Below are 27,128 nucleotides of genomic sequence, written 5' to 3'. Positions count from 1 at the left end.
AAATGTACACCCTCATGAATCCAGGAAGAAAAAGAAATGGGTTTGGTGAACAGCTATTCATTATGTGACTCAAAGACCTATTTTTCAATTAAAATTAGTATGTGTGTGTGTATGCGTGTATAGAAAAATACTAGAGGAAAATTCTGGTAAAAACTTATAAATTGTTTGCTTCTCTGTATTATTGAGAACAAGTTTTAGAAAGCATCAGGAGACAAATATTTTCCACTTTAAATACATCCTGTAATAGAGTAAAAGATTGAAGATTCCCGTACTTTAATGGAAGTAAAAAATCTTCAATGTCCATTAGAGAAAATTGCTATATAAGTTTTTAAAAGTACTCAAATGACTCTTTACTTTTTTCCATTATGGCACAATAAAATTCCAAAATATCATCAGTTTTGATATAGATATAATATTTTTAAAAAATAATTGACTCAGAAGATGTGAACTAAATTAGCCTCTAAATTACTATTATTGAAGAGTCTGATTAAATCATATATTTCTCATGACAACTTTATTAGAATACGTTATTTATACTTACATTTCAAAGGAGATTGCCTAGAGAAAATGTATTTTTAAATGATCAAAACTCATTTTGGATTTTCTTTTCTAGTCCAAAATTTCCTTCCATCTGATATAACAGCTTGAAATAAATTACAGTATATTTGATTGATGTACCTTTGCTAAAAAGGTCACACTCTATGCATATATCAAAATGCAAATACAGCATTTTGGAATGTTTGAAATCCACAGAGAGGTCAGTAGATAATGAAAACTGGAAACTGAAGATTAATTTTGAGAAACTGTAAGCCCTCTTTATGGTGGTTATATAAAATAAAACCTCAGATAAATAGTTTGACTATTACTACATAAAATAAAAGGAATCAACTCAGTAAACAAATTGCCTGTTGTTTGCTAAGTTATTTTACAAAGAAAGCTCTTGTCTATTTCCAATAGACATTTTTAACTCTCCATGAATATTGAAAAATTCTAGTCTTTCAGTTCTTATAATGAAACTCAAAGAAATGCATATCACCAAAAACATCAACTTGGTAATTCTTATTAGATATACACATTACTTCATATATTAAGACACAGAAAAGTAAGGTTAATAGTACGTTTTATTGCAGTAGGCAAATGAATGCATATATGCCATAGGCATAAATATTTAGAATGGTTAAATTGTTCTATAAATTTTTCTTTATTTCAGCATATGTATTTCTTTTTGCTTTTCATCACTAAATAAAGCTTTTATTAAGCCTTGAGAGTGTGAGAAACAAAGTAATTACTCAAAGTGGTTCCCCTCAAAAATTAAGTCCCAGCATGTAAGAAAGTTACAGTTTTCTTGGGAAGCCAAATAGATCCAGGAAAAATAATAAGTAAACAGATAAAAACAAGGTACCTATCAATAGATAACAAAAATCATATAGCAAAGCTACATTGTTGTACTTACTGAGCAGAAGTTCTTTAGTTTTTGGATTAAATCCCATTAGCTCAAAATACACTTAGAAGTCCCTCAAAGAAAAAGGGATTATTCCTTTACTGGTAAAGTAATGTGTTACCTCAAGATTTACAATGCAAACTAAGATCCAATTACTTGAGAAAACTGAAATAATTTGAAAATACTTATGACCCCAGACCTTTTCATCTAAAAGTAAACACACACGTGTGTGCATGGGCAAACACCCACACGCACTGTCTTTCACATTCAATTTTCAGGTATATTATGTGGCCATCATCATTAAAATTTCCATAAAACTTGAAAATTGTATTTTAAAAATAGTATTAAACACTTAAGAAAAAAATAAAACTACTAAGAAGCGCTAAAAATACTTTGCAAAAATGAGAATACAAATAATCTTCCTGTTTGGAAATTTCAATCAGTTGCCTCATTTCATCATTGTAGAACTAAGTTGAGGTTCTCAATTCCAGGCCATTAAATACTTCAATTGCTACTTGAGTTTTTATAACATAAAGATATAAAACTAAGGAAATTAAGTTTGAAGCGTTAATGCCAAAATCTTATTTAAACTTCCGTTTATACCCAATAAATAGATAGTTAAATGTATAGTGTTCATTAAAATTAATTAATTAATTAAAATTAATTAAAAGAATTAAATATTCTATAAGGCCCAGATATGAAAAAAATTTCACATAGGTACCAGTCTCAACCTGCATGTTAACAAATGTCTATATCAGTGTAGAAGTGAGTGATGGCCTGACTATGTGCCATTACCTCAGTTTTTTGCCAGGGTCCAGAGTCTGAGACTACCCTGAGAGTTCAATTATCTGATTTACCACTGCATCTCAGTGGGTTCATCTATAAGAAAGTGATTCAAATTAATCTAACCCCCAGGACTGATGACAATTTCCTAGTGTTGCACGTGTTTAAGTGTGTTCTATGTCAGCTGCTGTTTCAACAAAAGCACCTGCTTTCAAGACACCATTTTTTTCCCCTTATTTCTAAGTTCTTGGTGCAGGTGGAGAGAAGACTTCCATTGACTTATTTTCTATTACTTAAATTGATACATTGAATGAACTACTATTCAATAAGTATATGAAGTAATTATAGCAAACCAATAACATAACGAAATTCAGTGAGAAAATAGATTGCAAAGGAATATCCTAAATTATTTGCTGCAAATATCAACTTTTCAACGATGATGAAACCATTCAGATTTGAAATAACAATGTACTATAAAAAGACTTCTAGTTAGGAAGTTATTTTTAATAACCCTAGTTAGGTAACTGTATTGACTTAATTTATTTGGGCAGCTGAATAAACAATCACTTGTATTAGGATGAATATAAGTGATAAATAGATCTTGTTTGGGGACAAATTGCCAAAGTAACAAAATTAAAAAGTGCAATAAATGGCTGCCAGTATTCATGGGGTTAAAATTCTAGACAATATTTTTCTGTATATAGAATAATATATAATGAGATGGCTATTTTTATACTTAGGGTATAAATAGTTACATAATTAAAATTATCTTTATCTTCAAGTGGCTATGCTATCAATGAAAAGAGGCAACATATTATTTTCCAGATACATGTAAATAAATACCAGCTGAAATTATTCTTATCTATCATATGATATTGTCAACAGTATTCTGTTTATACCATTCAATTTAAAGTATCCAATATTTATATATTATACTGTGTATTATTATTTAAGAATAAATAGACAAATAAAATAATATGCTTTGAAATTAAATTTTAAAATACATTTAAGAGCTTAGAAATAGATATGAACTTGTTAACCTTGAAGGTTAATATGGAGAATTTGAAAAGATACATTATCAGATATAACCTACAACTGATTCAAACAAATAACTTTTTAAATTCTTTTTTGATTTATTTATTAAATGATAGCCATGATTACCTGCAACAGTAGACCTTATATTTACAAAATGAAATTCAAATAGTACTACATTATCCTACGGATGTATAGTTAGTATCTATGCTAGGATGAATACTAGTCACTTGCAAGGTAAATCTTACAAACACACAGAAGTCAGGGCTGTATCTTCTTTTTGCTTTGAAATATTCCATAGTATAAGGAAAATACTATCACATCTTGAAGAAGTAATAAAGGTCTATCCAATAAAGAAGATAAAATATAAAATATATAAGTGGCTCAAACTTTTAAATTTTTGCCAGCAGGACATGAGAAATTGCACTAAATTTAAGGCTTTTGACGTGGGAAACATTTCAACATTTTAAGCCAGAGGTGGGAAGCATTTTAGCTTTAAAACCCAATGCCACATGCAAACAAAAATAACATAAATGTTTCCATTCACGCTTCCATGAGTTGACTGCAACCTAAAGGGAAAGGTGACAAGTTTTCTCCTGTTTCCAAGCTGTCCTGTAGAAACGGTTCCTGGAGCATATACACATTTAAAGTATTATATGACGTTAAAGAATCAGTCCAAATATTTAAAAAACAGTAAAAGCAATAATGTATCAAGAAGTGAGCTAAACAATGTCCTTTTCAGGCTAGTTTGAGTTTTTCCTTGGATTTGATCCATGAATTATAGCAGTACATTCTTGGCTAGAGTTTATTTGGAGAACTTCAGGTAGTAACTTGACTAGAGATTCAAGGCTTCAGTATTCATTATTTAATCAGACTTTCATAAGGCAGCAAATGCACTGATGCCTTATGTACATGCTAATTCTCTTAATTTCATGATTCTTACCTGTCTCTATCTTCTCTCTCTTTTCCTTTCTTCCTTCTATTCATCTTCGTACATCTTTATGTCTTCACCCGTCTGTCTTTCTCTTCCCCAAACTTTTCACTTTCTTTCCTTCTCTCACTTTTTTTCTCTTTCTTTCAATATCATTTGCTCTTTTTCTAATCCTCTCTCCTTTCTTACTCATTCACTTGTTGATCTGTTTCTTCCATTTCACTCCTTCATTAACTCTTCATCACACAGAGACAAGTTTCTTTATTGACTAGGTTTTTTAGATAGAATATGCATTTCTTATTCAATGAAAATTTAAAAAGAGTGGCAGAACTAAAATTAGATATGCCTTACACTTGAACTTTCTTTTCATTTACAATTTTGTAATGGTCAGAGATCTTGCCAAAAACTTTTTTTTTTGTAATTCCCAATTCCTGATATAGAATAATAAAATAACCATAATTATAGTTATGTGTAATTAGAATACACTGTCTTCTCTGCACTATGCCAGAAGTGATTTTTTAAGGAGGTCATTTAGATAAAATACCAAAGCCAAAAATTTCAGTTTCCAGAGATGTTCTACTTTTGAAAAGTAAGCCTGTGCTATACAGTGTACTGGTGCATAACCCACAAAATGTTGAGGGTTCCCAGAGGAGAAACATCAGCTAGCCGTTTTCACAACAACCTCAAACTCAAAGTTACAATGCAAAGAAATTAAGCAACTTTTCCGAGATCTCTTCCTAAGTAAGTGGCTGATTCTGAGTTATACATTCACTTTTCACTACAACTTGCTGCCTGTAATAATATTTTATTAAATGTAAATCTTTTAATTATTCACAGTTTAGCATATTTATTGAATGTGGTCTTAGCTTGGCCTTATTCCATTCTAAAGAATCTTCCCTAGTCTCATATCCTCAACTCCCCTAATCCTGTCAAAAGACCTGTTAGAGTCCATGACTCATCTAAACAGTATTACTGATCTAAGGAGAACTTTCTTACTGGCTCAAAATACTTCTAAAACAGAATCCTTTTTGATCTGCTTTGGTATCTAATTTGAATGAAATTATTTCCTTACACCTAAAGATTCACTCTATGCTCACTCAATAAAATGCCCACTCAACTACCCATATTGAGCAGCCTGAGGAGTAACAAAGGCTGGGCTAATATCGCTGAAAATGTAGAATGTGATAGTGGTGAAATGTGCTAAAACAAAGTTTCCTTTAGTAGACCGCTCCTTAGATGTGCTCTGAGGAATCATAGTGTCTTAGTTTGGGTCTGCAATAACAAAAATACCATAGACTGGGTAACTTAAACAACAAATATTTATTTCTCAGTTCTAAGGCTGAAAAGTCCAGGATCAAGATGCCAACAGATCTGGTGTCTGGTGAGAGCTCACATCCTGGATTGCAGACAGCCACCTTCTTGCTGTAGCCTCACATGGTGGAGAGAAAGAGAGGGAGAGAGAGAGGGAGAGAGAGAGAAAGATCTTGTGTCTCTTTCTCCCTTTTGTTTGCTGAGGAAAATTCACCCTGAGAGAACATCTGTTGCCAATCTTCCTTTTTTTGCTTGAGGCAGATTCACCATAAGCTAACATCCATGCCAATCTTCTTCTATTTTGTACGTACATTGCCACCACAATGTGGCCACTGACAAGTGGTGTAGGTCCGTGCCAGGGAACTGAAACCTGGGCCACCGAAGCAGAGTGCCGAACTTAACCACTAGGCCACGGAGCTGGCCCCTCTTTCTCTTTTTTAAGAGGACTAATCCCGTTCATGAGTACTTCATTCTGATTGCCTAATTACCTCCCAAAGGCCCCACCTCCAAATACCATCATGTTGGGAATTAGGGTTTCAATTTAGGAATTTGGTCGAGGGAAGGTAAAAACATTCAATTCATAGCACATTGTAACAACGTTCAATTATTAGTGGGGACTTCCTATGTGTCGGATACTACTTTAGATCCTCAAAATATTTTTTAGTCTTCATTAGAACCTCATGAGACGGTTTTTTGTTTCTTTTATTTTTATGTGTTTTTTCCTTAATTTTAGTTGGGAAAATTGGGACACAGAGAAGTTAGGCAATTTGCACAAAGTCACACACCTAAACAATGGCAGAGCTGGACTTCGTCTCATCAATGTGGTCCTAGAGTTCAGCTCCTAGCCACTTCTCCATAGTACTTATACACTGACTCTGTGATCAAAGAAATTGGAGAAAGCTGTATCTATGTGATCCTTTCTTGAAAATTCATAGTGCCTTTTTAAAAGGTCTAAAAATCTCTTTACAGATGTTTGCTTCAATATTTCCCAATTATGTTTGTCCCACAAACTGTGTTTTTTTTAATGAAACATCTATTAATATTTTGTAGAACTAATGTTGCCTAAAACAAAGTTGAGGAACAAATCTCTACAATATCGATTGAATTTTCAGCTATGTTGCCATTTTATGTAGTTTAATATAGAGGTCCTAGGATTCCAAGAGAGAAATATTTCTTATTGATATTTATATTATATTCAAATATTTTCTGCGGTCATTGTTAAGTATTACTTCAACACATAAGCAATTATTTACAAATACTCATATGGTAGTACTAGAAGTAATTTTAGTACTAGTAATTTACTAGTAGTTTTAGGAATAGCCATCCTCAGAATATCTTGTGTTCAGTGCTGCAGACCTGAGAGCCCACTGGAAATATTTATTTATTTTAGATAAATTCTATGTTTATATTTAATTCCTAAGATAAATATTTGATGCTAAGGCACATTGTATGTAACGTTAAATATTTAGATGAGTCGTTGTGTATGAAAATTGCTGATTTACAGCAGAATAGTGGCACCTCAGTATAGTATTGTATTTTCAGTGGTTTTGTAGATTAGCCATGATTAATAACATATTTTTATTTTTTCAAGCCCTGCCTTGATTTGAACATCGAGTAGGATTTCAGGTCAACATTTCATTTGTGGTTTCATCTCTGTGATTTCAGACGTATTGTACACTATGCACAATTCACTCCCTTCTTAGTAGAGTCATTTTTAAGATTAACTCTTTAGCTAGTCTCAGCAAAAGCTGAGTGAGGGAACTTTAGAGTCAACTGTAGTATATATAGAAAGTCTGTTATAATGCTGTCACAACGTACAAGTCACTCAATAATTCAAATGCTTGGCATCTACAAGAAAAGAAAACATTCTTAAAATCTCATCATAAAATAATTTTATAATTTGATCATCCTGCCAAGAAGAATCACATGGTTCATATATGTTTCACTCTCTCCCGCTTTGACTTCAGTGAAATTGTGCTTGTTTGGTCCTCCTGTGGGCGCTGTAGTTGTTCCTTCTTGGAGTCCTCTTGTGCCCCTCACTGTTCCTTTCCATCACAAAAAAGATGTTCTCCAAGATGCTGCCCACATTTCTCATCCCCTCTTTATTTAGTTGCTTGGTATTATCAGTCTACAAAAATGGCAGAGGATAGTAAAAATAGGTCCAAAAGTTTTGGAAGATTAGAGAAAAAAATTCAAGTGGAATGTTTAGGACAGGGCTGACACAGTCACATAGTGAGTGCTCCATGCCTTCAAATGCTATTCTTGGTGGTGGTGGTGCCTTTTTTGTTGTTGCTTTTGTTATATTATTGAGTGCTTAGATATAACTTCTATGTCGATACTTATAGCTATTTTTGCTATAGCTACAATGTCTAAATACCTTCTATATGTTAAGGAGTTTGTATAAATTACTGTTGTTATTATATTATATAAATTATATATTGATTAATATTGTTATAATTAAACATATAAATTAATTTTAGAAGAAAGTTATGAAGTAAATCTTATCTTTCTCACTGATACTTTAAGTAACATATCCATTGGTAGTAGAATTAGATGTCATAATCTATTTCTGTCTTTCTATACACTCTAGCTTTATAGGGAATGGAAATATTTTACCATGACAACTACCAAATTAATGTCTCTGGTCAGGAACTTTTACACCTTAGTCTCGAATTTCCAATTTCCCTTTAGACATTGCTATATCTTTCTTTCTTGACTACTCAAAAGTGGATACACTCATCTCTAGGGCTATCTTCTTATATATAAAACACTCATGTTTATCCTCTTGCATTCTCTAATTATTTTAACAGTTTTATCATTCTACTCATCTTAGACTCAGAAACTTAAAATAATAATAATAGTAATAAAGCAATAATAATTAATTTTTATTGATTTCTTTCTATGTGCCGCTAGTTGTGCTAAGTACTTCATACATATTATCTCATTCTAGCTCACAATACCATCATGTTTTAATTTTTAATATTATTCTCCTTTACAAATGTAGCAATAGAGTCTTAGAGAGGCTAATTGACTTGTCCAGTTTCACCCATTTGTAAGCAATAAAATTTTGACTCAAACCTATGTATCCTAACTTCAGAGCCTATTAATCAGTGATCAAAATATTTGACTCTATGGAATTCCTTTTTTATTGTTGTAAAATATACATAGCATAAAATTTACTATTTTAACCGTTTTTTAGTGTACAGTTCTGTGGCATAAGTACATTTACATTGCTGTATGACCAGCATCACCATGCATCTCCAGGTCTTATTCATCTTTTTCGTCTTCCCAAACTGAAACTCTATACTCATTAAACACTAATTCTCCATTACCCTCTCCCCCAGCCTCCAGTAACCATCATTTTATTTTCTGTCCCTATAAGCATGAGTGCTTCAAGTACCACGTATAAGTGGAATCATGCAACATCTGTCCTTTTGTGACTGGCTATTTCACTTAGCATAATATCTCCGAAGCTCATCCATGATGTAGCATGTATCAGAATTATTTTCCTTTTTAAGACTGAATAATATCCCAATGTATGTATATGCCACATTTTGTTTATCCATTGATCCATCTATGGATGCTTGGTCTGCTTCCTCCTGTTGACTATTGTCTGTAATGCTGCAAGTATCTCTGAGACACTGCTTTCAACTCTTTTGGATATATATTCAGAACTGGAATTGCTTGATCATATGGTAGTTCTATTTTTAATTTTTTGAGGAACTGCCATTCTCATACCATTTTCCGTAGAGGTTGCACAATTTTACATTCCCACCAACAGTGCACAAGAGTTCCAATTTCTCTATATCCTGGCTGCAACTTTTGTCTGTGTGTGTTTATATAGTAGCTATCTTAATGGGTGTGAGGTGATATCTCATTTTGGTTTTTATTTGCATTTCCCTAATGATTAGTTAGTTGAGCATCGTTTTATATGCTTGTTGGCTATCAGTATATCTTTGAAGAAATGTCTGTTCAATTCTTTTCTCTGTTTTTTTTGTGTGTTCTTAATTTTCTTTATTAAAATTCAATTTTTAAAACTTTAATACAATTTAAATCAGCTTCATCACTGTCATATTGATCAGTGGATATATTCAAATATCAACCCTTGTAAAAGACATATATATTCTTTTTAATTTCAGATGTATAGCATTACATTTCAACTTCTGTATAGACTGCATTGTGTTCACCACCAGAAGTCTAGTTGCCATTTATTTTTGTTGTTGTTGTTGAGTTTTAGGAGGTTTTTATAAATTCTGGCTATTAACGCCTTACTAAATATATGATTTGCAAATTTTATTTTTGGGGGTGAGGAAGATTGGCCCTGAGCCAATATCTGTTGCCAATCTTCCTCCTCTTTTTGCTGAGGAAGATTGGCTCTGAGCTAACATCTGTGCCCATATTCCTCTATTTTGTATGTGGGATGCCACCACAGCATGGCTTGATGAGCAGTGCATATGTCCGCGCCCGGAATTCGAACCTGCGAACCCCAGCCCCGCCAAAGCAGAGTGTGCGAACTTAACCACTACGCCACCAGGCCAGCCCCTGATTTGCAACTATTTTATCCCATTCTATAGGTTACCTTTTCATTCTATTGATTGTGTTCTTTGATGCACATGTTTTTAATTTTGATATAGTCCAATTTATCTATTTTTACTTTTGTTGCTTATGCTTTTGGTGTCATATCCAAGAAATCATTGGCAAATCCAATATCATGAAGATTTTTCACGTTTTCTTCCGATTTTTATAGTTTTAGGTATTACATTTACGTCTTTGATCCACTTGGAGTTAATATTTGAATACGGTGTAAAAGCCCAACTTTTTGTTAATCCGTTCATCCATTGATGGATACTTGAGTTGTCTCCACCTTTTGGCTATTGTGAATAATGTTACTATGAACATAAGTATACAAATATCTGTTTGAGTCTCTGCTTTCATTTCTTTTGAGTATATGCCCAGAAGTAGAATATCTGGGTTATATGGAATTTCTATATTCAATTTTTTGAGGAATCTCTGTGCAATTTTTTACTTTGTTATCATCACTTCTATCTATCTATCTATCTATCTATCTATCTATCTATCTATCTATCTTATCAATGATCTATATCTATCTATCTGCCATCTATCTATCACTGTTATTATTGTCTGCTCACATTATTTTAATTTCCTATCAATCTTTCTGAAGATTATATCACTTGGATTATTTTCTTCTCCTTTACAAAAAATATAATTCATTTTCTAATTTACATACACAGAAAATTGCTATAGTCTGGTTTTTCTATACTCTATCTCATCTAGTTCTTTTTGTTTTCCTTTATTCTATTCAATAACTCCCAACACGTGTTATTTGTCCTCTTTGCCTTTTGATTCCTTTAATTTCTTCCTGTATATTATCATCCTGATTTAACTAGCTCTCGTTTCCCGCATAGTCCATCCAACATGGTTCAGCACTTCAAGCACTATTTTGCCTATATTCTCAAACTCCACGTCTTATTGCCCATTCTGTCCACTGAATGGCAAACTCTACTCAAGGGCAATACAAGTTTCTGCTTCCTTGTCTACAACTAAATGGATATACATTCCCACAGAGCAATAGTCTGCAAACTATGGCTTATGGGCTAAATCCAGCCCCCCACTTATTTTTGCAAATAAAGTTTTGTTGTAACACAACCATGGCCATTTATTTATGTATTTTCTATGGCTGCTTTCAGGTTAAAACAATAGTTGAGAAGTTTCTAGAGAACTATGACCCACAAATCCTAATTTTACCATCTGACATTTATAGAAAATGTTTGCTGACACTTACACTGCACAGAATCACAAATCCTGCAAAATAACACCACCACAAATTCAGCCACAACTTCAATATGAATTCTGCCTGACAATGCTTCTACATTTTCCAAGTCATCTCTATCTCCATACTCCACAGTAACTCCTTTTTCTTCAGATACTCTTAGTAAATGGCCTTGATTTATCATTCAAAATGAAAATCATTGTCATCAATTTTATGCCTTTAAACCAGCTGATTAGCCTGTATCCCGACCCATTGCTTCTAATTACCTGCTATTATAATACAAGATATTCCTGTAACCCAAGCATGATTCCTCTTTCTCTGTCCAAGCTTACACCCCTTTCTGGTTTTTCATATTCTTTACTCATCACTCTATCCCTTGTTAACTTTAATTTCTTCTATTCTTCTTCCCATTAACAATCAAACATATCAATGTGTCTATCATTATATGTATATAATCTATAGTGTATAAAATATATATGAGATCTCCCCTGAACCCACCTCTCCTGACTACCAAACTCTCTTCACCCCTCTCATAGCCAATCTCTACTGTTTTCTTGCCTCTAATCAACTCAGGTGCTAACTAACTGCAATTTCGCCTTACTCCCACTATTCTAAGGCATGTTTAAGTCAATGATTTGCTTCTTTCTATGTCTGACAGCCCTTTTAAGTCCTTTTCTTACTTAGACTCATATCTGCCCTTTACTGTTGAATACTTTTCTATTTCAAGCACTCCTCGCTTGAATTGACACTCTCTTTTTTTTCATCCAACTACTCTTGACCCTTCTTTGAGTCCTTGATGAACTATATGACCAACAGTGGTATGGCAGTGGGAGAAATGGACACATATACAAATGTACTCCACAGCAATATTTTGCATAACTTAATGTTGAGTGTTTATCCAAGTGCTACCATTAATTATTGTATAACTTGAATAAATCTCTTAATTTCTCTTTGGCTTAGTTCCTCATCTATAAAATGTAGTGTAACAATTATACCTACCTCATAGAGCTTTTTAGGATTAAATGTTAATGTGTACAAAGTGCTACAACAGTGCTGTGCACCTGACAATATCTATATACTGTAAGGGTTAGGAGTGACCTCTAAAACCTTCCTTTGACCACCTCAGAGTCAATGGATCTTAAGATTTCTATATTTGGAAAATGTCAGATATTTAGAAAATGTCCTAAGCATCCCTTCATAATTGACTACACTTTCCTCTTCAGTATCATCTGACAATTAACTGAATGCACAATTAACTTTTTTCTTTATTAAGAAACTGCATTCAATTTTTGAAATTTACATTAAGCACACCTCTTCCAAACCCTCTAGCCATCTGTGCCACTCAACAAATCCTTATTAAATAGCTATTGATTTTTATTTAAAAGATTATAGAAATCCACCCATATTTTTAAGAATTAGCTCATAAATAGGGAAAGTATGATAACTGTTTTTCACTTTGTATAAAAATGATGATGGTACAGAAAATATTTGGTCATATGAGGAACTGTTCAGTGTATATTTTGGCACATAATATTTTCAGTGAACATCAATGAGTAATTAGAGTTTAAAAATAAAATATAATTGAAATAATTCAATAGTGAAAAAAATAAGATATGTAAAATAACCAAAAAAATATCTGTGGCAGGCAGATACTGTTCCCCACACCCAAAGTTATCCACATTCCAATCCCTGGAATTGGTTAATATGTTGTATCATATGGCAAAAGGAACATTGAAGATATAGTTATGGTTAGGGACCTAAAGGTGGAGAGAGTACTCTGCATTATTTGGATGGAGTTAACTAATCACAGGAGCCCTTAAAAGCAGAGCGTTTACTCCTGCTGAAGTCAGATAAAAGCAGTAGAAGGGAACTTCAGAGAGATTTGAAGGATAAGATGGCTTTAATGTGCCATGGTTGGTTCTGAGACGTAGGGGCCGCCATGCATGTACCACAGAGAGGCCTTTGAAGCTAACGGTGACAGGAAGGAAATTCAGTCCCATAATTTCGAGAACGGAATTTGCCCAACAACCTGCATGAGCTTGGGAGTGGATTTATCCCTAGAGCTTCTAGAAAGGGACGCAACCCAGCTGATACCTTGATTTAAGTCTTGAGAAACTCAAAGCAGAGGACCCAGGTGAATTACACTATACCAAGATGTCCAACCTAGAGAAACTGTGGAATAATTAATCTGAGTTATTTTAAACCACTAAGTAAGTTAGTAATAATTTGTTAGGACAGCAATTGGAAATGAATACACATCTTATTGCTATAATTTTTTATAAATTATTGATTAGTATATTTGCATATAGAAAAGCATCCATTCATGCAAACTTACTTGATACAATAAAACTCATCTTCACCACCATGAGTATTTGTGAAATTGGAAAAACTGAAATTTGACTATTATGAAGTTAGTAACAGTATATTTGATCATCAATATTTTACAGGCTCATAGATATTAAAAGACCATACAGATCATATATTATTTCTCTTCAAGAAGTTACAACCTATTAAATTCCAATGTTTTATTTATATGGGTTCTTTTTAGATGGATTTCAAGCATGACTCTGAAGCTTATTATGCTAGAAGATTAATTTTACCCAATCAATCAATCATGAAGCCAGAGATAAACACTGAACACTACCATGTACAAAAATAGAATAAAGGTTTAAGTAATTTTTGGAATGCCTTATGCATAAATCATGTAGCATTCTTTTCAAGACAGCAGCAAATTAATTCACTTTTGAATTTATAAACCAAGTGTAAAATATATTAGGTACTAGGATACCAGGAAAGCACAGAATTCAGTATATGTATCTTATACCTTAATTCTCTGTGTAAATTCTTACCTTGATAATAGGAGAAAAATAACTTTTCACAGATAGTGAATTATTAAGTTTCAAAAATTATTTTCAAGCCATCGCCACAAAATGTGTTCAACTCAGCTATCTTCAAGTGTGACTTGAGGCATCCTTCTACTCAATAATACCATAAACAACATTAGTGATAGAACAGAACAATTTTTTTAATCTTCCCATCCACATATGAATGGAGTTCTTCTTTTCAATAACAGCATTTGTATTCTTTGTCCTATATTCTAGCAGCAGCAACATGTGAATTAAAAACACTCTTTGAGACATAGCACCTGCCAGCCTTTAAATTTTACTTAAAATACAGCAGAGCCTCCTAGGTATTGATCTAATAATAAAGATAATTAATGCCATGGGATTTGAAAGAATGGAACACACAGGCTTAGTAAAACTGCTCATATAGTGAAGTTTATTATCTCTTTTTACCTAACCAGATGAATGGATATTGGAGTAGGGCAAAGTGAGAGTTCCACATCATTTCCCCTGAGTGCATTGCCTGTCTCATCATTTGCCTGAGTTCTCTGGTTTGGAAAATTATGAATGGGCTCACTGTATTAGATTCAGGAAATATTATCTATACGCAAACACACGCACACAGTACCTCTATACTGGCTGATTTTAGAAATGCTTAGACTAGAGTGATAAAATCATTGTCTTAGAACTAACTCTTATGGGGGACAGTTAACCTTCTTCCATTTCATGACCAAAGACTTCACCTATTTTAGGCACATAACTGAAGCAACATACATATGATGTGGTTGCATCTTCAAGCACATGTGAAGGAAGAATCCAAAGAATCCATTATTTTCCTAATCAAAAAACACTGAAGGTTGACCAAGATAGTCTTCCTTATATGTAAAGAATAGCGCACTATCTAAATATTTTTAAAAGTGTACACAGACATGAGACCTTTCCATGACTGCATGATTTTATTCCACTGTCATAGATTATCATCATAAAGTAAGATTCTATCCTTGAGTACTGTGCAAGCAAGGAGAAAGACATCTTCAAAGAATGCCATATCCTGCAGTTTATTTACTGGGGAGAAGAAAGCGCATTAGTACTGGAGGCACAACAGGAATCTCTTTTTAATCTGTTCTTCTTACATTTCAATCACAGCTCATCAGGTGTTCAAGAAACTTGACAGAATGCCTGCTATGCAGAGACATTTTTCTCAAAAGGCTTTTTTTATTATTATTATACATACCATATTAGCTAGGTAAGATAGTTATAAATATTTATATATAGCAGTAATAAAATGATATATTCAATTACAGTTTCACGAGAATGTATCAGTCATATTGAAAATTCTGATTACAGTTATGTTTAAAATTGAATACTCTGCTGGATAAGAGATTTTAAATCTGAGACCTAGAATGTCTGGAAGGAGGAGAGGATTTTGCTTTCCGATTAGGAACATGGATTGATAAACAGAAGTATCTCTTGATATTGCAGAAATGATTCTTGTAGTTCTCTGAGGAAGTTTTCCTCTAAAGAAAATCCCAGACACCCAGAAAAGCATAAAGCTGAGAAAGGCTGTCAGGCCCCATTCATTTCTTCATAAAATAAATGTGCATTGAGTGAATACATAAACCCAAATGATACTCTTACCATTTGCCAATTATTCTGCAGACTAGCCACAAAAAGATTAAGAAGAAGGAATAATATAGTTCATATAGAAAATACATGGTTTGTGTATCATTCTTGTCCTCCCAGAAGCAAGCTCTCTCTCCAAAAAATTCATGAACAACAAAAATCTAAACACTAAGATATTTACAAAAGTTTTTTTTTTTTTAAACTGGGACTGCAAAAATGCTGCTGTATTTATTTTCCGTCTCCTTAATGCAACAAGTATAGCACATTTCGTCACCTAATACCAATCCCTGCAGCTCCTTAATGAAACATATCCGCTGTCATTTATCATTATTTTCTAATGGTTCTCAGCATTTCCAAACTCCTATCTAAAGAAATTAAAATTAACATATTCAAATAGACTATGATAAACTTATCAACTACTTAAAAATATGACCAAAATATATTTCACAGTAGTCACCAATCCTGTTATTTTATGAGGGATTGTTTGTGCTATTATGATAATTAAATAAAATATTTATTTATACTAAAGATATTTATGCTACCTGAAGAACAACCTGTTATAGTCATGCTTACGCAGTTTATTGCTCACATTTTTTCAACTAATATTTTTTGTGGCATTTTCTGAATTAAAATATGACTGACACTTAATAAAAAGGAACTTCTTAAATTTCCAGTTACTATTTCAGTCACTTACAGGTTCTAATTTACCGAAGTTTTATACCAACAAAATCTAACTTAAAAGTTAGCATTACTGAAGATGTAAATAAATCAGAGTAATTTTGTCCCAATTGAGAAAAAAAAGATGGTCTTTGTATATTCATTTCCATCTGCCAGCTTGAGGAAGATTTTCTTTTTTTAAAGATACTTTTAAAGTTTAAAGTTAGCCTATGTGAGGGCTCGGAAACGTCCTTTGTCATAAATATTGAAAGGTGAAAATTGCCAGGCCGTGGGGAAAGCTGCTGGCCGTGACAGTTATTCTAGTTCTTTTATTGTGAAGGAGGAAATAAGTTTCATATTGAAATGTTCCCCTCAGCCTCTTCTCTTAATAAATGCTTCTCTCTGGCTTGGGCTGTTTTTATTTAATATTTACTATATTTAGCCCATTAAATGAAATTAACGATTAGAGGCAAGATTTATGACATAAGCTTTTTCTCTTGGGTCATTTACTTAACAATAATAGATAAACTTTTTTCGGATCCTCAGAGATTGCATCTTGAAATTTAGCTTAGAAGCAGTCAGGATGAAGAAAGGAAAGAGATTTTTATCTCAGTGATAAAAATAAAATGCATAATTAGCGCTTTAAGATGAGACATCTCTATTTCAATAATCAGTTAGTCAAGTCTAACAAGTCTAATCTTAGCCTGTCTATGGCATTCTGTGCTACATCTGTATGATATGGTAATCTAAATTTGAACAGATGTCCTGAATGTTATGTCAATATTTGAATTGCTATTATGCCTATGAATCAATATTACTTTGTAAACATCCTTATTTCAAGTGGCTTGAATCATGGCACAGTGGTTAAACACACAGAGTTTGGAGTATAACTGCCTGATTTTATAAACCAGCTCCAGTATTCACTGCTTATATCTCTTTTGGAGACTTACTCAATACCCCATTGCCATAGTTTACCCATCCATGCAAAAGACATAATAGTTATCTCATAATGTAGTTGCAGGGATTAAAGGTTTTAATACTCAGCTTTGGATCCTGTAACATGGTAAACATTCAATTACAATTGGTTGTTGTTATTTGTTTATATATTTGGTCTCGCTTCCCCATTTCCTCTTTGAAGTCAGGCAAGTCATACATTGAAGTAAAATATAGACAATATTAATAAGATATCAGGTAGAGAATAGGGATAGATAGCAAAGCAATTTGAATCAAAACATCTCTTTGCTTCTACTATCAAAATAGTTCAGGTATAAAACTTTTATTTTTTTCATGTATTTTACCTTTGCAAACATCAAAATATCCTAAAAGAATGTCTTCAAACCAAATTAGTATCACTTATATTTAACCCAAAACATTTGTGAGTAGAGTATGAATATTTTTATTTGATCTTCCATATCTCACTCATCATTTATGGTGATGTATTCTGTTTACATTAAAAGGAAAATCTAACATTTGGGAGGAGAGTTAGTTATGTTCCTTAAACTGCAATGAGCTCTTCACATATAATTTAATGATTTCAAAAATGCATGATTAAGGTTTAGATATCACTATATTAAATAAGAACACTAACACATAGAAAGATTCAATGACTCACTCACACGTTCACAACTAGATGTTGGAGATAAGTTCTTAACCCAGGCTCCTCGGCTTTTAGTAACAGTCGTTTAATAATATACTATATCAATACCCAACCTAATCTAAGATTTCCCTTTTGAACTTGCATTAGAGTTTTACTGTAATGACTTCACAGCCCATTATAATATCCCTCAGGTTTCTGGTCTATCTAAATCCCACCTGACTCCCCGGCCCTGCAATTTCCACTTTTCTTTCCATTTCACACAGTTTAGAAGTTCATATCTTTTTGATGTTTTTTTCTTTATTAACTCAGATCATTAAAACAAAACACTTTTGCATTTGGCATCCTAGGCCATGCTAAAAATTAGACTCGGCTCATCTCTAAAGTACTTAAACTTTATGATGTCTTTTATGTTTTCAAATGGGCCCCATCACTGGATTATATTGTTGTGAGTATAATCCAGTGTTTGTCAAACTTGAATGTTCATATAAATCACCTGAAGAGCTTGTTAAAACACAGATTGTTGGGCCATACACCTAGAGTTCTGATTCATTATGTATCAACTGGGGCTGAGATTTGCATTTAGGCTACAATATGAGACCCCTGGTATATACTAACATGATATGTTTTTTAAGTGCTTTCAATTGCTATATTCCCGTGAATGCTAGGTACTTTTTTCCTATTATTATGAACATTGTTTGTTATTTTTAACCCTTAGCAAAATTCTAACCAGCAAAATATCTATATTAGATAGGGCTTGATAACATTTTAATTCTAAAATAATTTTTTCCTTTTTTTTTTTCGGACATGTTTCTATATTTCACAGAGTAGAGGAAGTGTTTGTGGAACAGGAGGCTGTTAATTGAGTTTGTTAGAACAATGGTCTAATGTGGATCACCATCACTTGGCAGGCTGTAAAGTAGAACAAACTCTTTGCCAAATTACCTGAAATTCAAATTTCAGCTCTACCGTTTCTTAAATCTGTCACCCTGATTAAAGTACTTAACCTCTGTGTGCCACAGTTTCCTGATCTAAAATATGGAAACAATAATAGCACCTATCTCATTAGGTAGTTTTAGTGTCATATAGCTTAATACATGTAAGGCAACTAGAAATATAAACAGTGAGGGATATATGAAATTTAGCTTCTACATTGATGATGGCATTATGCTTTAAATAATGTAAAATATTTTGCTTGGAAGGTTTATTAATAGATAAGGTATAATGGACATAACCATCAAGGGTCAAAATAGAATTCAAATCTCAGCTTAACGTGTTTTGCACTGCTTTTATATTTTTAATTCAACTATATCACTCCTGGAAACTTTATAACTGGAATATTTCCAATAGAAAAACCTTCAAAAATACCATATTAATGAACCAACAAATAGACTTACCTACTTAGGAGAAAAGTAATTTCTTATTCTTTTTTTTTTTTTTTTGCTGAGGAAGATTAGCCCTGAGCTAATATCTGTGCCCATCTTCCTCTATTTTATATATGGGACACCAGCACAGCATGGCTTGATGAGTGGTGCGTAGGTCCGCACCCAGGATCGGAACTCACGAACCCCGGGCCACCCAAGCAGAGTGATGAATTTAACCACTACGCTACTGGGCCAGCCTCTTCTTATTCTTGAGAGCATTGCATTCACTAAAAAATCTATCTGAAATTCTTTAATAAACACAGTACTTATAAAACAGCATACAGAACCTACCTTTTGTTTTAAAATCCATATTTTCTAGTGGTGTTTCATGGACTTTATAATTGAAATACAATTATCAGAATGAATCGTTTGGTTGAATATTTATTTCAGTTCCTAATTTTGGAGATGACTTGTCATTTTCATACAAGAATAGCTAATAGTTCCAGTGTGGTAAAGAGTCACGTTTTACCTGATTAAAACCAAATTAACACAAACAAACCATTCCAGGAAAATTAAGTGTTGTACTGAATGTCATTAAGCAATTCCCAGAATGTTATAGTACCCAATTTACAATAATTTTATTATATGTATGGACATTTAAACAATATGAGTGAAACAATTCTTACTATGCATGTTCAATAAGTTTTTGGTACCATGACCCTGCTGAATAGATAGTACAAAATCTTTGCTAAAAGATATAGAGCAGCTAATAAGCGGCCAGCTCTCAGAAACTTCAAAGTATCTAAAATAACTACACTAGAAACGAAGAGTCAGTGAGCTGATGAAAAGCAGGGCTGCATCGCATGTTTCTGTTTGGATTTAGTATAGAAAGGAGTGGTAAGCCATTTAAAGGTTTAAAGCAGAAAAAACACCTGAAAATATTAATTTATAGATTACTTTGACAGTAATTAGATTGAAGTTGGCAAGATGGAAAGCAAAGAGACTTAAAAGGCAGTTAGGAAATTAATGCTAGAAGAAGATGAATGATAAAGTCCTGAGTTACCCCCCAGAAGCATGTATAGAGAAATACAATAGATATTAAGAAGGCACGATGGAAGAAAGCCAACTGAGATTAAGCATTTGTCTCATCACCTCTTTAAGACTCCAATAAAATGAGAGTAAAATAATAATCCCATAAAAGAGTTGGGCCATTAATGAAAGGAATTTTAAATAAATTTCTCAAAGACGCAGAAAAGAATGAAAGATATTTCTATTATAAACATGTATGATAAAATACCCAGGGCAAGCACTAAAATAAGATAATAAAAAGAGCATATATATTCCAAATCAGTAACAGGAAAATGATGAAATAAAAACAAAACAAATAAATGAAATTTATCCAAAAAGAAAACATACAAAAACAAGACAATAAGACAAGAGTGAGCACAAAGAAAAGTTACAGACACAAGTCCAAAGATATCAGTCACCATAATTGTCTTAGTCTATTCAGTCTGCTGTAACAGTATACCACAGACTGAGTGGCTTATAAACAACAAACATTTGTTTCTTACAGTTCTGGAGGCCGGGAAGTTCAAGATCATGACACTGGCAGATTCAGTGTTTAGTGAGGGCTTCTTGGTTCATACCCAGCTGTCTTTTCACTATGTCTTCACATGGCAGAAAGGGTTAGGGATCTCTGTGGGTTCTCTTTTGTAAAACCAATAATCCCATTCATGAAGGTTCCACCCTCATGAACTAAGCTTCTCCCAAAGGCCCTATCTCCTAATATCATCACATTGGGCACTAAGATTTCAACATATGAATTTTGGGGGGACACAAACATTCAGACAGTAGCAATAATGAATATAAATAGACTAATCTTACCAATTAAAAGAAAGAGAATATCAGACTTTTAAAATCCATTTATATAAGATTAAAATAACATAATTTATTTGATAGCAATATCTTTACCTTGTCTTTTCATCCCACACCATATCCCCCAAATTATACATGCCTTCCTTAACATTTGACCTCAAACTATAGTCAAGTACTGAAATGACTTCACAAGAAATCTTGGAATTAATTCCATTCTTCAATAAAGTAACTTCACATTTCTGTCTCAAAAAACAGAATTTGAGCTGACCAAGCAGTGCAGGTGAGGGGAAGCTTTCAACTTCATCTTAAAATGGGATTTAGAAAATATATTTTTTCATTTTGGTGGCAGTATATAGAGTTTCATTCCATACTTTACTTATTGTAAAATGCAAAGGTTTTTCTAGTTTCTGTTTGTCTAATTTCAAAAGTAAATACCTGCTGAGGATATCTTGCCTTTTCTCTTGAATACAGACTGAAGTAGAAGAGATGCCCAATACAGCACCTAAGCAAAGCTACTCAGGCTGTGCATGGGACAACGAAATATCCCCTGGGCATCAACTCTGACCCAGTCTTCAAGAGAATATATAGGAATCTGAAATAGAAATCCCAATTTACTTATTCGACATCTCCTTTTTATGGTTTTCACGATTCTCACACAAAACGCTTGAAAATGTGTCTTGTTGACTACAGCCACAAATATTTGAAATTCTTATTTAAATAAAAATGTGTCATTGTTGTATTACTCCTCTTTCCTGCCATCTCATAGAAAGAGATCTACAATGTCAATGCAATATACTGATAAATTATTCATTTTCTCTATGAGATAATATTTTGGTTAAGATAAACCTTATCAAAGATCAAATTAAGTTAGCATTTAAATAGAGAGATATTAGTTTCTCAAAACCATCAGATCTCTTCAAGACTATAAATAATACACTGCCTCATAAAATAATTTTAATCATAAAGTGATTAAAATCAGAAGAATTCGAACTTTCTCAATACATTTATGTTGGTATCATTCAAAATTAGTTTAATGTGTTACTGTGAAGTTCCAAATGTGAAATAAAGCTTAATGAATGACATGACTTTGTGGATTCTGATAGGAAAACTTTTGGTCCTCAATATTTTAGTTTTATTCAAAGAGTTTTGCATCCACAATTAAGTTAAAGCATGGTTTTGTATAAAACAAAAAAAGAAAAATTGAATAAATAAATATAAACAGAATAAAGCCTTGACGTCAGTGGTATTTAAGAAAGAGGGCTAATCATTTTTAAATATATCCTCAAAAAAATGAGCTACAAGACAGAATTATTCCCTGATTTAAAAAATGCACACACACAAGCACATATCAACATTTATTGATTTTGTATTTTTTCCTATACATGTGTAGGTTTTCAGAGAGGGATTACATCACAAAGAAGAAACTGGTCCAATGGCAGGAGAAGGAATCCCATTGTATGTCATCCAGCACGTTCTGGAGAGAATGGGGGGTTCTTCCTGGCCCTTCCCTCAGGCTGTGCTCAATCTGGTGGTGCCCCTTCTTTCCTTAGTGTTTCTTTCTCAATTTCAAATTGCTTACCTCTTTCACATGAGGTACCACCTTAAAGATAATTAGACAATTTAGAGGAGATTTAGTAACTAAGGCGGTCAGATAAAATATAATGAAATATTTGGGAATACTTATACCAAAAACTTATTCCTATTTATCTGCGAGTCTGATTTAACTGGCTGTCCTGCATTTTTATATTCTAAATCTGGCAACTCTAGTAATAACTGAAATGGTCATTTACTGCACTCTTTTAGTCATTTCTATTCTTCCTCTTCTAAAAATAGATATTAAGGTAGTCAATAAATATTTAGTAAGCAAATAGGTGCTAGCATAGCACAAAAGCTAAGCAGTAAAAATGTGTGTGTATGTGTGTGTGTGTGTGTGTGTAGATAGACAGATATAGTTGTAGATATAGTTTCTTCAATAAACTGGCCACTAAGTTTACCTGATTAATATAATAAAATATAAATGGTGCACACAGAGGTAGAATAGAAAAAGTATAACATTTTTATATTGGTATTTGATTTATTTTATGACAATTTATGACTATTTTATTATCTATAAAACCCAGTACAAGAACTTGTGGATGATATAAAAATGAATCACAAATGGTCCTTACCATTAGCAGATCATAGTCCAAAAAAGAGAAAAAAAAGACATGTTTAAAATAATAAAAGGCAAAATGAGAGAGAGAGAATAAGTGTGATTCAGATAAAGCACTATAGAAGTTTAACGGGAGAAATACACATAGGCAGCAGTGAAGGCCTCTATATTTCTGAGTCCAAAGGACTGGGGACACTGCCTAGGTTGCCCCTAAGCTGGACATTAAAAGTGGATGAGATACAGTATGCAATTCATTGATAAAAGCATATTTTTCTTCAGCTCTACTAATTTAACTCAGATGTATAGTTACTGCAATACACACAAATCAGAACAAGCCCTGACTGCTCAAGGCATTTTTCTGTGGCATAGTCTACTAGGCCTATGGGAGCGAAGAAGCAACTAGGAGATCGTGGTCTAGATTTAGCCCCGGAACTAATGTCAACTCTCAGTTTTTCCCCTTATGGGGATGTGATTTTAATCTACTTTATTTAAACTCTGAAACAGTGGTTCAACACCTTGGCTGCACATATGAATCATCTGGAGTGCTTTTAAAAAATACTGATGCCCAGGCCCCACCACAGATCAATTAAGTCAGAATCTTTGAGAATGAGGTCCAGGCATCACTGTTTTAATGTTCCTCAGGTGACTATAATGCAAAACATACGTTAAGAAGTATTGCTTCTGAGAGTCCTGCTTTCTCATTCAGTAAGCCTTAAAAGCAACTTAAAGCTGTGCCAAGAATATTCTTTGGGGTCTGAATTACCTGTTTGTCTAGCTTTCTTGACCATCCTCACTGGGTAAATGATAGATCTTTCTTATGTTCACCAATTACTGTAATATCAAATTTATCCTGATTATTTTAACAAAATGCTTTCACCTAAAACAACCCCTTTGACCAAGAAGTTACATCAATAAAAGTAAAAGGTCTGGTCCACTCTTTTATGACAGTAGAGAAAAATTAGTGACTTTCTTGGGACATACGTGATACAGCAGCCCTCCTCCATTTTGACATTATCCCTTGAATTTACATAAAATATTAATTTCTCACACCTTATTTGAAATGCATTTATATGAGCCAAAAAACAGAAACCTAGGAATAATATTAATGAGTTTTATACTGATATCGATCTATGCTATCCTGTTATTCCATAGATCAGGTGTCAGCAAGCTATAGCCCACAGTCTGCTTTTGTAAATAAAGTTTTATTGGAACACAGCCATGACCATTTGTGCACATACTTCCTGTGTCTGCTTTTACCCTACAACAACAAAGATGAGTAGTGGTGACAAAGATGGTATGGGCCAGAAAGCCTAAAATATTTACTCTCTGACTCTTTACAGAAAAAGTTTGTCCAAACCTGTTATAGATTGATTTTTAAAAATATATTACTTAAGATAATTTGAGATTACTAATTCTCTCAAATTGCTCTTTGACAATTCCTTGTAATAAACACAGGAAGAAAATTAAGTTAATTGTGAAACGTCTATTCCTCAGTGTGAAATGATCTTTTTCTTTCTCTATTTTCTTTCCATCACCCTCTCTTTTTTCCCTCCTCTTGTTTTTGGTTTTCTCATTTTTCTTCCTCCTATGATACAATTTTCTTATCTTCCTTCGACTGTGTAAAAAGTCACACTTGTTTGGACTTTTAAAATGACTGCCATCTTTTCACAAATCAAGCACCGAATTTTTCTTTGCTCCCCTGAAACCAAGTTTGGGAAAGATCATTTAAGGATGATTTAAAGGGCCATTAAAATGAAACAGAAATTCAGACCATGCCTCACATGGCTTTCTATTTAGTCTCTAAACCTGGCGGGATTCCAAAAAGATAGACCTGTACAAGGACCTGGTCCTGAATCAAGTATTGGGTAGCAGCCAAAATCCTGTCTGTTCTGCAGGGTGCCGTGACTGGGTAAGGACAGGAATCAATCAGTGCCATCAGGTGTACTGTCTCTGGAATGATAGTACAAAATGTATGCTACGGATGAGAAAAAGGTGAAATATGAAAAGAGCCCCTTCTCAAGTAGGAATGTTATGGAATAAGTAGTGACACCATTTCCTGTTAACTCTGTCTTTGGTTTTCCTGTCTACCAGATACTTTTTCTTTAATGAAATAAATATTAAAAAGCAGTATTTTTATGGTACTTTTATCACTATCTTAAATATCATTGGCTGATCCATTTATATTAGATATGAAACACTGTGATAAATTAATGCGTATGATGGTGTAAAAAATTAGATGCTTGCTCATGAAAAGGGTCCTTGTTAGAATTCATAATAGAAAGCTTACTCAGAGTAAAACACAAAATGATGCCCAGTACAAAAAGTAGAGGCAAGGCTGCCAGCAGTTGTACACTCCACGAAGGCCCTCGGCCAAGACGATAAGTGGAGCTGAAATCCAGTCTGCATCTCACTTTTCAAGCCGGCACCCTGGAGTGGGGTGTATTCACCAAGAAGTGCTTTCTTCTTTCCACAAAGACAATACTTGCTTGCAAAGCTTGGTATCCAGAGTCGTTTCCACTCTTGCGAGCACCTTTCTTAATTCATGAGAAGGTGCAGTCAAGTCTAAAGGATCCTGTTAGAAGTGTGTGGTAATTTGAAAATTCTTTTGAATCCAATCAATCAAAATGTTGTGTCTTCAGAAAATAATAGATCCTGATATTTTTGTTGACTCCATGACCTTGTAAAAATCCCTATTTTTTATTTCATAATACCACGATAAAGAAGTGATATTATTTTCTCCTTGAAAAGATGTTGCAATGAGTAAAAACAATAAAATAACTACCTATTTAAAGTAAACTGATGGTATAAATATAGAATATTTGCTTTAGAAGGGTGAAGAGTTAATTCAGTTGGTGAGTTCTATCTTTTTAAAGCTTATTTTGTGGAGTAATAAAGAATGGAAAAATTAAAACTGAAAGGTGCTCTATAAGTTTGCTATTTACAATGTATGTTCTTGTTACATTCTTTTTTCACTTTCCGGAAGTATATTCAAATTCACCTATGTATATTCACTATGTATCGTAAGTGATATATAATCCCTTATATCTGAAACAATCATAAACACTTTGAGCCTATATTAGGTCTTGTTTCCTTCTAAGAAAAAAGAATCATATGTTTGGAGTATTAAAGGATAACTTTTTTAAAAAGTAAAATCATAACACTCATACAGATATAAAATTAACACATGTTGGGCCAGCCCAATGGCATAGTGGTTAAGTTCAACCCGCTCCACCTTGGCAGCCTGGGTGTGCAGGTTTGATCCCGGGCACAGACCTACACCACTCATCAATCCATGCTATGGAGGCATCTCACATACAAAATAGAAGATGGGCATAGATTTAGCTCAGGGACAATCTTCCTCAAGCGAAAAGGGGAAGATTGAAAACAGATGTTAGCTGAAGTCCAATCTTCCTCATCAAAAAAAAAATAATAATAACACATGTTAACTATTTAATTAACTCATTATTTATGAGGGAAATAGGCAGATGTTATAATCAGTTCAGAGAAGTCAAAGAGCCACGCATTTATATGGAGTGAACAGTTGTGGACAGGAACTTATAAATAGACATGAACCTGGCTTTTTCTACAAAACGGGGGAGAGAAATCAATTGACTCTTTTTCAGTCAGAATTTGTTTTTAAGTCCACAGACAAGAATTATTTTTCATTGGTATCAGTTATCTGCAATTTACAGGGTAGTAAAATATCTCAAAGGCAATGAAAGTCTAAAGTC

The 27,128-nt window shown here is 33.3% G+C and overlaps 1 protein-coding gene and 1 long non-coding RNA gene across 5 annotated transcripts in view; one reads left to right on the top strand and one right to left on the bottom strand.

The window, feature by feature from the left end:
- The window catches only part of FSTL5 (follistatin like 5), a 688,045-nt gene that overhangs the window by 313,865 nt on the left and 347,052 nt on the right, over positions 1–27,128 (top strand). The window lies entirely within an intron of this gene.
- Positions 7,318–27,128, bottom strand: part of LOC131411436 (uncharacterized) — a 120,557-nt gene continuing 100,746 nt past the window's right edge. The window contains exon 3 of the long non-coding RNA XR_009221566.1: positions 7,318–7,346. This is a non-coding gene — a long non-coding RNA (uncharacterized LOC131411436). The remainder of the gene's footprint in view (positions 7,347–27,128) is intronic.

The sequence above is a fragment of the Diceros bicornis genome, chromosome 11 (genome assembly GCF_020826845.1).
Source record: "Diceros bicornis minor isolate mBicDic1 chromosome 11, mDicBic1.mat.cur, whole genome shotgun sequence".
NCBI classification, from domain to species: Eukaryota; Metazoa; Chordata; class Mammalia; order Perissodactyla; family Rhinocerotidae; genus Diceros; species Diceros bicornis.
This window is presented reverse-complemented; position numbering and strand designations above follow the sequence as displayed.